The sequence below is a fragment of the Gossypium hirsutum genome, chromosome D01 (genome assembly GCF_007990345.1).
Source record: "Gossypium hirsutum isolate 1008001.06 chromosome D01, Gossypium_hirsutum_v2.1, whole genome shotgun sequence".
Classification (NCBI taxonomy): Eukaryota; Viridiplantae; Streptophyta; class Magnoliopsida; order Malvales; family Malvaceae; genus Gossypium; species Gossypium hirsutum.
The window spans coordinates 44648215-44658331 of NC_053437.1; the positions used below are offsets into that span (position 1 = coordinate 44648215).

The window sequence follows — 10117 nt, forward strand, 5'->3', positions numbered from 1 at the left end:
ATGGAAGTCGCAGCACCGAGTCCTTTTGCCTCGAGGGTGCAAAACTTCAAGGAGAAATCAAGTAGGAAAGGACTGTCGACAGAGTCGCGACAATGAGAGTGTGGTGTCACGACATCGAGCCCAAAGTCGCGATACTAAGCTTCTAAGTCGTAATATCACTGAAGGTTGTTAAAGCGGAGAAATCGTGAGCACCAACAGCGATGTCATGACACCGATCAATAGATGTCGTGACATCAAGAATCCCTAGAGCCACACTTGTGCCACTGTCGAGGGTGTTGCAACACTGTTGCCTGACGGGGTGAAAATTGCTCTAGGGGTAATCTTTTGTCCAACACCAACCCAAGTCAACACACATTTTAAAGGGCAATTTTGTCAATGTTATGGTTGAATTTCTCATCCATTAGAATACCCTTTTGGTTGTCAACTTAAAGGAGCCAACTTTCTTTCATCTTTTTAGCTTGGTTGTTAATTTATTCTCCATTTTTAGGTTTAGGTCATTTACTTTTCTAAGCGTAGTTGATGTAATTGTTAGTTTAGTTATTTTTTACTGTAGCTTGTCACTTCTTTTGCAATTTGGTACTCAAATTAACTTTGTATTCAGATTCCTATTCAAATCTTTCAATACATTTCATTTTTATTTACTTTGAATAGCATAAAAATCTTTACTTTAGTTGTGTTTCTACCTCCATTGTTGTTGTCATCATCCTCTTCAAAGCACCAATCATGAAATTCCTAAGCTTTCTCTAACCTTACTATTGTGTTTATTTTAGTGAACTATTTGAGTATGTGTTTGGCTGTTCTTTGCATGGTGATGATTAGTGGTAGCTAAATCTATGGTGGTTGGTTATTGAAATTGTTGCTTGGCTAGTTATTGGTAAAGGGGCTAAATCGTAAAAACCAAACTAAATCGAATAAACTTCAAAAATTAAAATTGACAAATTTAAGTGGATTTTAGGTAGGTGAGACCGAAAGGAGAGTTTAAACTTTTTAGATCCCTAATCCAAAAACTAATCAGTAACATGGAAGTCAACCAACCGTTTGTGTTCATGGAATTGTTAGTTGTGCAATTTTAACTATTTTGCAACTGAGTCCTTTTAGTGTTAGGTGGTCAATTACTGTAGTTACCCCGTGAATATGATTTGTCGTAATATGATACTTAACGAGTAGTTAGCTAGACTTCCTATTTGCATGCTTGTTCCACATTAATCACCTTGCCCCCGAACTCTCTTGGGTTAGATATTAGGAATACTCGAAGTATTTCATTGTGACACTTTAAAATATTACAACTGACCTATAACACTTGCAGTACATTGCTAGATTTTTTATTGTATTTTTTTGACTTATAGCTTCAACGCATGCATGCCGGGGCACGACCAAGTTGTTGGCATCGTTGCCTAGGAGTTTGTGTGTGATTGAGTTGATTTATGTGATTGTTGCTTGCTTGTCTAGGAAGATAATTAGCCAAAGTTAAGTATATAGATATGAAGCTTTCTTTATGTATGTTTGTTTGTTTTCATGATTGAGTTGTCTTTTATTCATTAGTGTTTCACTTGGTTGTAGCTTTGGTGTATGACTCGAGACAATAATGAGTTAGTCCGTTTAAACCTAACCTGTAAATGTTGATAATGAACGCATGACGAGGTCAACCTCTAAAGGGAGCCCCACCACAGATATAAACCCCAATTGTTGATCCTTCTATTGGTAATATTAGAGTTGAAGAGACATCTCTAGGCCTTCCAAACGCTAAGGAGTGTGCACGTCCTTTTTAGCCAAGGCAAATAGAGCACTGGACATTGCGAGATTAGGCCATGCCAAACTTGGAGGTAGTGCGAGGGAGCATCAACCGCTCGACTATTAAACACGAATTATTGGATTTGGTGCCCTAAATGTAGTATTTTCATTTATGCACAATTATAATTTTTTTAAACATATTGGTTAATAACAATTCTTGGATTATATTAATATACTTTGTGTAAATGTTCACATATGGTTTTTGCATGCAAAGCAAAATAAAAGCAATATTTGCTCACTAGTTGTTTAATGTTTAAACTATTATTAAGCGGTATTACGTGATCAAATCGTAATATGGAAAGACAACTTATATTAGTAGACGAACCTAAATATGTCCTTAGTCTTGTAACACCCCGCCCGGCGAAGCATTAGTGTCTGGATATTATTTAGGTAAATAAATTAGATGAGATAAGTTTCGAATAGGTATAATGTTAGAACTAGACCAAGTATAAGAACCCTTTGAGCAAGCCTATGATGTCTTGATGTTGGCGAGCACTAGGTTGGAATATAGTGATTAAGAAGTGTGTCGGGTTAGGAAGGATTTGCCCAAAAGCTTTGATGGCACATAGAGTGGGCAGACTGTGTTATAGATAAAGGAAACGATCTGAATGATGCGAGTTTACATCAATAGTGTAGAGTATCCTATAAGATTATCTTTGAGTTAGTCAAGATGGATGGAACAATAATCAGGAACTAACCAAACGAGAACTGAGATAGTTAAGGACCAAAGGTAGGTACTTGATTAGTTTTCTTGAAAATTGTAGATTTAGATAAGACCACCCAATGACTGATGTGACGCTTAACAAGTTTCAATAAAGGCTTAGGTTGGGTTAAGAAAAAAATATCTTATCTCTTCCTTTTCTTGAGATAATAGGATTAGAAGAAATGTGAGGTGCTCCACTAAGCTTAGTTTGAGACCACAATGTTTGAACAAGATTTCTTTATAAGTAGGGCAACACCCAGTAATTAGGTGAGCTATGAACTTAATAGGTAAACTAAGTGTTGCTTTAAAAGGGTGAAGTGTTGTCCGCCCCACTGATGCTCTTGGTGTGTTAAGTGGGTGCGTAACCAATATTGGAATAAGGCAAGAAACTGCCTTAGGAAAGAATAAATCATTAGGAAAAAGAAGTCTAGTAAGGTATTAAGGAAACTCAGCTAATAGGGTCATTTCTAAGAAGGTATGACGCGCCAAGTGTGATTAGTTAAGATACTAGCTACGCCCTAACGTAATGACTAAGGACAAAGGATGAATTAAGGCATAAATGTATGTTATGTAAATATATATGTTCCTGTACACATCTCTTTACAACTGTCAAGCAATTATTAGGTGGATTGTAAGGATTGAGATGCGTGTCAAATATCCATAAGGACAAAGGTAAAATATTAAGGTAACTCGAGTAAGAAATGGGATACCTTTCTCTCACTTCTTCAAGAAGTAATATCTATTTATAAGGGGGAGAAATAGAGAGAATTCCTCTCATTATTCAAGCTGAGTTGAAAAAATGAATCTAAGCTCTGAGATGCCCCTTGTTAAGGTAAGATCTGCAACCTTACATACTAAGCTATTAATGAGCAGCTCGGTTTAGCTGGGTCAAATAAGTATGGTAAAGTCTTATTTAGAGATTTTTGATGTTCAAAGTGAAAGAAAGTGAGTTAAGTGTATAGATCTTGATGAGTTCCCATGTTCTATCAATTAGGGGTTGTCGATCTATTTGATAGAAGCCCAAATATTGTGTTTAGAGCTACTAAAGACACAAGTCAGATGAGTTTCTAAGCCAACTCTTACAGATGTATTGTGCATGTTAGAACCTTATGTGAAAATAAGCCAAAATGTATGCTGTGATGATTTTGTATGACATGTATGCCTGATGAACTTGCATGAATAATTCATATGGAAAATGGTTAATGTGTCTGAATGAGTAATGTGCGCATATGTGTGTTTTGATGATATGAAAAATTCTATTGTTAAAGAGCTTGTCATGAGTAAGTCACTTCATGAAGAATTTTGAAAGGAATAAGTCTGTCAAGTATGAGTCTGCATAAAGTGTTTGTGCCTGTCTCTAAAGTTGAGTAAAGGGGTCCGTCGAGACTAAAAACACGAAACTTAGGCTAAAGGGGTCCGTTGAGACTAAAAACACAAATCTTTGATAATGACAAGTCCATGGCCATGACACTCTGAAGAGAATATAGTGTAAGCCCATGACATCATATAGAATATGTAAAAGATGGTTGGATGAGTACTAGCGATGAGGGGCAAACCTCACGACGATGAGTTTAGGTAAATCCCTACAGTCAAGAACATCAATTTTCATATAAGTGAGCCTTTGTGGATATCTTTGAAAGGAAGCCTTTGTGTCGATCTCTGTTAAATGGAAGCCTTTGTGACTGTCTCTTTTAAAAGGATGCATTCGTGGCTATCTCTGTTAAAAGGATGTCTTTGTGGTCATCTATGTTAAAAGAATGCATTGTGGAAAATTCTATTAAAAGGACGCCTTCATGGCGAAATTTGAAGAAGGGATTTCATGATGACCATAGGAAGGCAATGCCTTTGGGCGAATACCGAATGAACGACGAATCCCGTGTAGTTACAAGAATAAATAGAAAGGTGAGTGTACACCAAAGTATATGGCGAGGCAAATATATGATTTAAGAGTAAGAATAGAGAATGCACTAAAGTAAGGAAGATATGAAAAAATTCTGAGATAAGAGTTAAGAAATGATACAAAAGGTAAATAGATGTTAAGTATAGTACGCACAAGAGAAGGAAAATGAATCTAAAGGAAGAAAGATGGCAGCTTTAGAAATTTACTCGCCAAAGAAGGAAGAAAGGTCAAGAAATACCCAAGGATGTGCAGTATAACATGTGTAACGTAGAATGATTGAAAAAGGTATTCTAAGGTTTAGCTCACTAAGTTAATACGAACTTACTAAATTTATTTTTGTTTTCAGGTCTGTAAAGGAAAATGCGTCGAGAGACAATGCTAGGGCTACGCCAAGGAAGCTGTGCACTGGGATGTTATGCATACAGAGGAAATCAAGTGGAGTGTCAAAGTCTTCGCATAAGTTATTGGAATAGAAATTCAATATGTTTATAGCTAGAGTTTGCGCCTAAAAAAATAAGTAGTACTCCAAGATGTACACAGTAGATTGAGAGCGACAAGTAGGGAAGCCTGAAATGTTTTTTAGTTGAAACAATAACCATACATTGTAGTTTTACAAGAAAATCTATAGTAGCCATAGATAGTAGTCTGTGTATAGGCAAACTGTAAATGTACGCCAATAAGAAAATTTGTTACATTCATAGAGACATTTACAACAATGACTAAAAGAAAGGAAGAAAAATTCAAGTTACATATGTAAGAATGACGTAACACCCAATATTTGAATCCGGTGAATCAGATCGTGTTGAAGGCATTACAAGTCTGATCAGAAATGAGCAAATTGATTGGAAGACTAATATGCCATTTATCAATCCCAATTGGGGGATGCCTTGTCTTGGGCATCAAAGCGGATGACTCCCAGAAGATAGAGACATAAATGTAAATAACTGGACTGATAATACATCAGCTTGGACCCAAGAATAATAGATTTTAAACCCGTTTATGGATTTATTCACTTCTGATGTTCAAAGTATAGCATACCTTAATCTTGAGTGGATGACAGACTATGCATGTGTGACTTGTATACTTTGATGTAGGTAAAAGCTTGAGTTCAAATAGATAAGGAACTGAAACCTGGTGCATTGGGTATACGACTTCTGCAGTATGTAACGTCATTCAAAACAGTGGAATTCATAGCCTGATACATAGGTAAATGATATTCTTTCATTGGCATTTCATGGTTGATGAAAAGTAAACGTGGCCAGGGGTAATTCGTCTTTGTGATGAATGATTTGATTAGTATTTTATAGTAATTTACTTTTCATGAAAGAAGATGTAATGGTTACCATGAGATAAAATGGGATCATATTGGGAGAACGGATTTATCCCAAAGAGATTAAGGATATCATATGAGTGTAACAAACTTATGACAAGGTCATTGGATGAACATTGATTGAGTTGCTTTCGTAATGGTAAGCCGTTAGGGAGAGCTCAGTCACGATACTATAGTGGGATGACTTTGTGACTAAATAAGTTTAAAATTAATAGACGAAAAGCTAGAACTTAATTATAAATTATTTGAGCCCTAATTGCATATGTCTAATCGAACCCTCCGCTAGCTCGTTGGAACCAGAAATGAATTGCATGTTGAATCAAATCAACAAAAATGGATAGAAATGGTAAAAGTGAATAAATGAGAAACATTTGAAAATGAATGTGGTTTTCTCCAAAATGAAAATGAAAATGATTTGGAAATGAATTCATGGTTTTTGAATTAAATGAAGTTTGAAAATGAAAATAAATCATTTAGTCATTGTGAATCTTTTGAATGTAGAAATATTAAATATATATTTCCCATAGATTATTTTATGATAAAGTCATCATGATTTTAACAGAATTATAATTAGGTTTAGGAAATTATTTAATAGGAAAATTAATTTAAGATGTTTACTTTGGGAAATATAAAAAAATCGGGTTGGATTGAATTATGATGTACTGGGTTAAAAGTCTGGGAAGTACTTGTAATTGGACCCAATATGGGAGGGGCCCAAAAGCCCCTCATGATAATATTAGGGACGACAACCTCTAGTAGAATTAACTAAGGTTACTGCCCCTTATACTCCTAGTTAGACTAAGAGTTTATTTTTCTATTGAAATAGATTTCTACAATTCAATAATGTTTTCACCTCTTCTCCCTATAAATAGATGGCACCGGTAGAGCTAAATATAGAACTTTGATATATTGTTATTTTGCCTGAAAATAGTGAGAGTTTATTCTCTAAGTATTAATTCTATTTTCTAGAATAACAATTCTATCAATTTTACTGAGAGAAATTTTTAGTTTCACACTAAAAGTAAAGAAAACTATTTATAGTTCTATGTTTGAATTAAATTGTTTGAGCTCACACTCAAAGTAGTTCATGATATAAGAATAACAAAGAAGACCATTTGATTAAAAGCCAGGAACAACAAGGATCTATCTAGCCGAAAACACATGTACAATTTTGGTAAAAGGTTTATTACTATAAATATCACAAACTGGCTCGACTTTCAAAATTTTATTTTTCCACTGTGCAAGAAAATCATTTTCGAATTGGATTTTTTCAAACATGAACAACTTTGATGTAACGCCATCAACCTAATCCGATTCGCCAAATCCAGATCTTGAGTGTTACCACTCTAACACAAACTTATACTAAACCAAAGCATATAACTTTCAACAATACATTTTATTTAGTAACATTGTCCAACTAATTTATGTTTGGGCATACAACGTGTACTTACAACCATTGATCAAGACCTTTCACTCCATGAGGACTTACAAGTACATATATCCTGCTTATTTACATTACTCCACTTATTCTACCATTAAGTAATATTATTGGCAATGTTTATACTACTAACACATTTTGTACATGCCAAAAGGCTTATAAACAATTTTCGTAACTTCTTCATAATATGTCTATCAGAGTTGAATATGCCGCTCCCCTTGCTATGCATAACAACCCATCTCGCCACTTTTTTGGCGTAGCCCTGACGTCGTCCATCTTGGTGTAGCCTTTAATCCGCTTACCTATGATAAGAAGACATAAAGGTAAGTTCGATAGAACTTAGTTAGTAAATGCTAATTAACCTGAATCTTATTCGAGAATATTTATCTCTTTGCATGTATTCTTCAGCTTGACTCTGTTAAATACATAACTTGGATCCTATTCATTTTACTATTGGTGTCACGTAGCGTTCTAAAATCATAACATGCATTGCCTATCATTGTTACCTTAATCAAAATTTGATAAGTCATAAAAGTAACATATTTTAATCCCATTCTTAATGCGTTTTTGGATGACTATTTATGTAAATTAGTGAATTTTATGCTCCTAATCCTTTGAATTCATGTTTCTATACTTAGGAGAGCATTTGGGAGCAAAATGAGCCAAAAATAAGTGAAAATCGGGCAAATAGAGCTGATTTCAGGAGCAACACAGCTTGGGCCTTCCCACACGGGATAAACACACGGCCATGTGAGCCACACAAGCTGGACACACGGCCAGACCATGTCGATTTCGCGATTCGCATCCTAAACACATGGAAAAACATAATTTTTAGGCTTTTTGAGCATTCTAAAGTCTATAAATACCAAAAAGAAGAAGAGAATAGGGAGCCATAAGAGAATATCGAAGAAAACAACTCGAAGAACACCATTGGAGCCAACTCTGAAGTGGATTTCCATCAAGATTGAAGACCTTATTTTAATTTCTTTTGAATTTTTTATGAGTTTCTTTATTTATTGTGGTTATTCTAACTTTGAGATGTTTTTATTCGCAATTATGAACTAATTCTCTAGATACTTAGGGAGGATGAACCATATAATGAATTTTATTATGTAATTTCTATTTTACATGATAAATACTTGATTCTTTTTCTCAATTATGTGTGCTTATCTATTGTTTTAATACTTTCGGGATATTAATTCAGGTTTAATATTGTTTTAATATTTCTGGAATATTAATTCATATTTAATGTGCTTAGTCAAAAGAGTAAAAGTCCCTGTTTAAGAGTAGATCGAGCATAATTGAGTGGAGTTTTGATGCAATCCTAGAAATAGGACAACATATATCTATCGGATTAGAGTCAAATCTAATAGGGTATTCATAGATTGAGTTAATGCGACAATAGGAGTTTTGATTAGAAAGAAATTTCAGTTAATCAACCTAGAGCCAGTTCTTCTTACTATTGAAAGAGATATTAGCACAATTAGGGATTTTTACGGATCAAGATACCAAATGAATAAATTGTTTAATTCATATTCATAATAATAGATGAAGTCTAGGTGGATTCTTTCCTGGGTATTGTTTCTCTTATTCGTTATTATTTGATTATTTTCCTTATTCATTCTTTGTTGGGTTCTTTAGTTAGATTAGTTTAGTAAATCTTAATTTAAAATGATCACTCCAATTTGTTGGCTAAATAATAGGAAAACAGTAATTACTAAATAATAGATGAAGTCTACGTGCACTTGCCTTTGTCGTATTTTAGTTAGTTTCGTGACATGTCAAGTTTTTGGCGCCATTGCCGGGGACTAAAATATTAGGAATACTTGATTTTTATTAATTTAGTCATTTCTATTTTATTTTTATATTTTTTTAATTTAATTTTTATATTTTAAATTTTATTTTGTTTGCATCTGGCAGGTTCTTTTGGTTTATGACTAGAAGAAACCCATCAGGACCATTACTTTTTAACAGTGAGATTGAAAGTACTGATCGCAGAAATTGTAGGGAGGTTAGAGAAGTGAGACAAGGTCAACAGAATATAGTAGACGAACAAGAGGACAACAATACTACTGCAGACATGGCTAATAATCAAAATAATCAGTGAGTAATTAAGCGTCCTGCTCCCCATACTATGTAGGATTATGCTAAGCCCACTTTGATTAGGGTTGAATCAAGTATTGCACGACCTACCATTGCTGCAAATAATTTTGAGTTGAAACCAAACACTATTCTGATGGTACAATAGTATATTCAATTCAATGGTTTGCAAGACGAAGATCCAAATACTCATTTGGCCAATTTCTTAGAGATTTGCGACACTTTTAAGATTAATGGCACCACTAATGATGCCATTTGTTTACAGTTGTTCCCTTTCTCTTTAAGGAATAAGGAAAAATAGTGGTTAAACTCTTTACCATGAGGTTCCATCACTACATGGGTTCAAATGACTGAGAAGTTTTTTTCTGAAGTACTTCCCACCATCTAAAATAACCAAGTTGAAGAACGACATCTCTTCTTTTGTTTAGATCAATTTAGAGACTTTATATTATTCATGGAAGAGATATAAGGGTCTATTGAGACGGTTCCCTCATCATGGATTACCTTTATGGTTACAAGTTCAAACCTTCTAAAATGGTTTGAATCCCTTAACAAGGTAGTTAAGTGATGCAGCAATTGGTGGAGCACTAAACAATAAAATACTCGAGCTAGCTTATGAGTTTATTGAAGAGATGGCACTGAATGAGTATTAGTGGCAAGTCATGAGGATAAGCAGCCGATGTTTTTAATATTGATGCGGGTACTATGTTGGCAAGCCAAGTAGAAGCACTGAATAAGAAAACTGATGGTTTATTTTTTTCTACGCTGGTAAACCTGATGATGCAATGTGATACAAATGGAGGTGGAATGAATAATCCAAAATATTTACCTTTCGGTCCTAGCACAGAGAATGAT

At 34.5% G+C, this 10117-nt stretch overlaps 1 non-coding gene across 1 annotated transcript; it reads right to left on the reverse strand.

The window, feature by feature from the left end:
- Nucleotides 1-9657: 9657 nt before the first annotated feature.
- Nucleotides 9658-9764, reverse strand: LOC121214285 (small nucleolar RNA R71). Its single transcript, XR_005909869.1, has one exon. It is a non-coding gene; the product is annotated as a small nucleolar RNA R71 (small nucleolar RNA).
- Between the last annotated feature and the right edge of the window lie 353 nt (nt 9765-10117).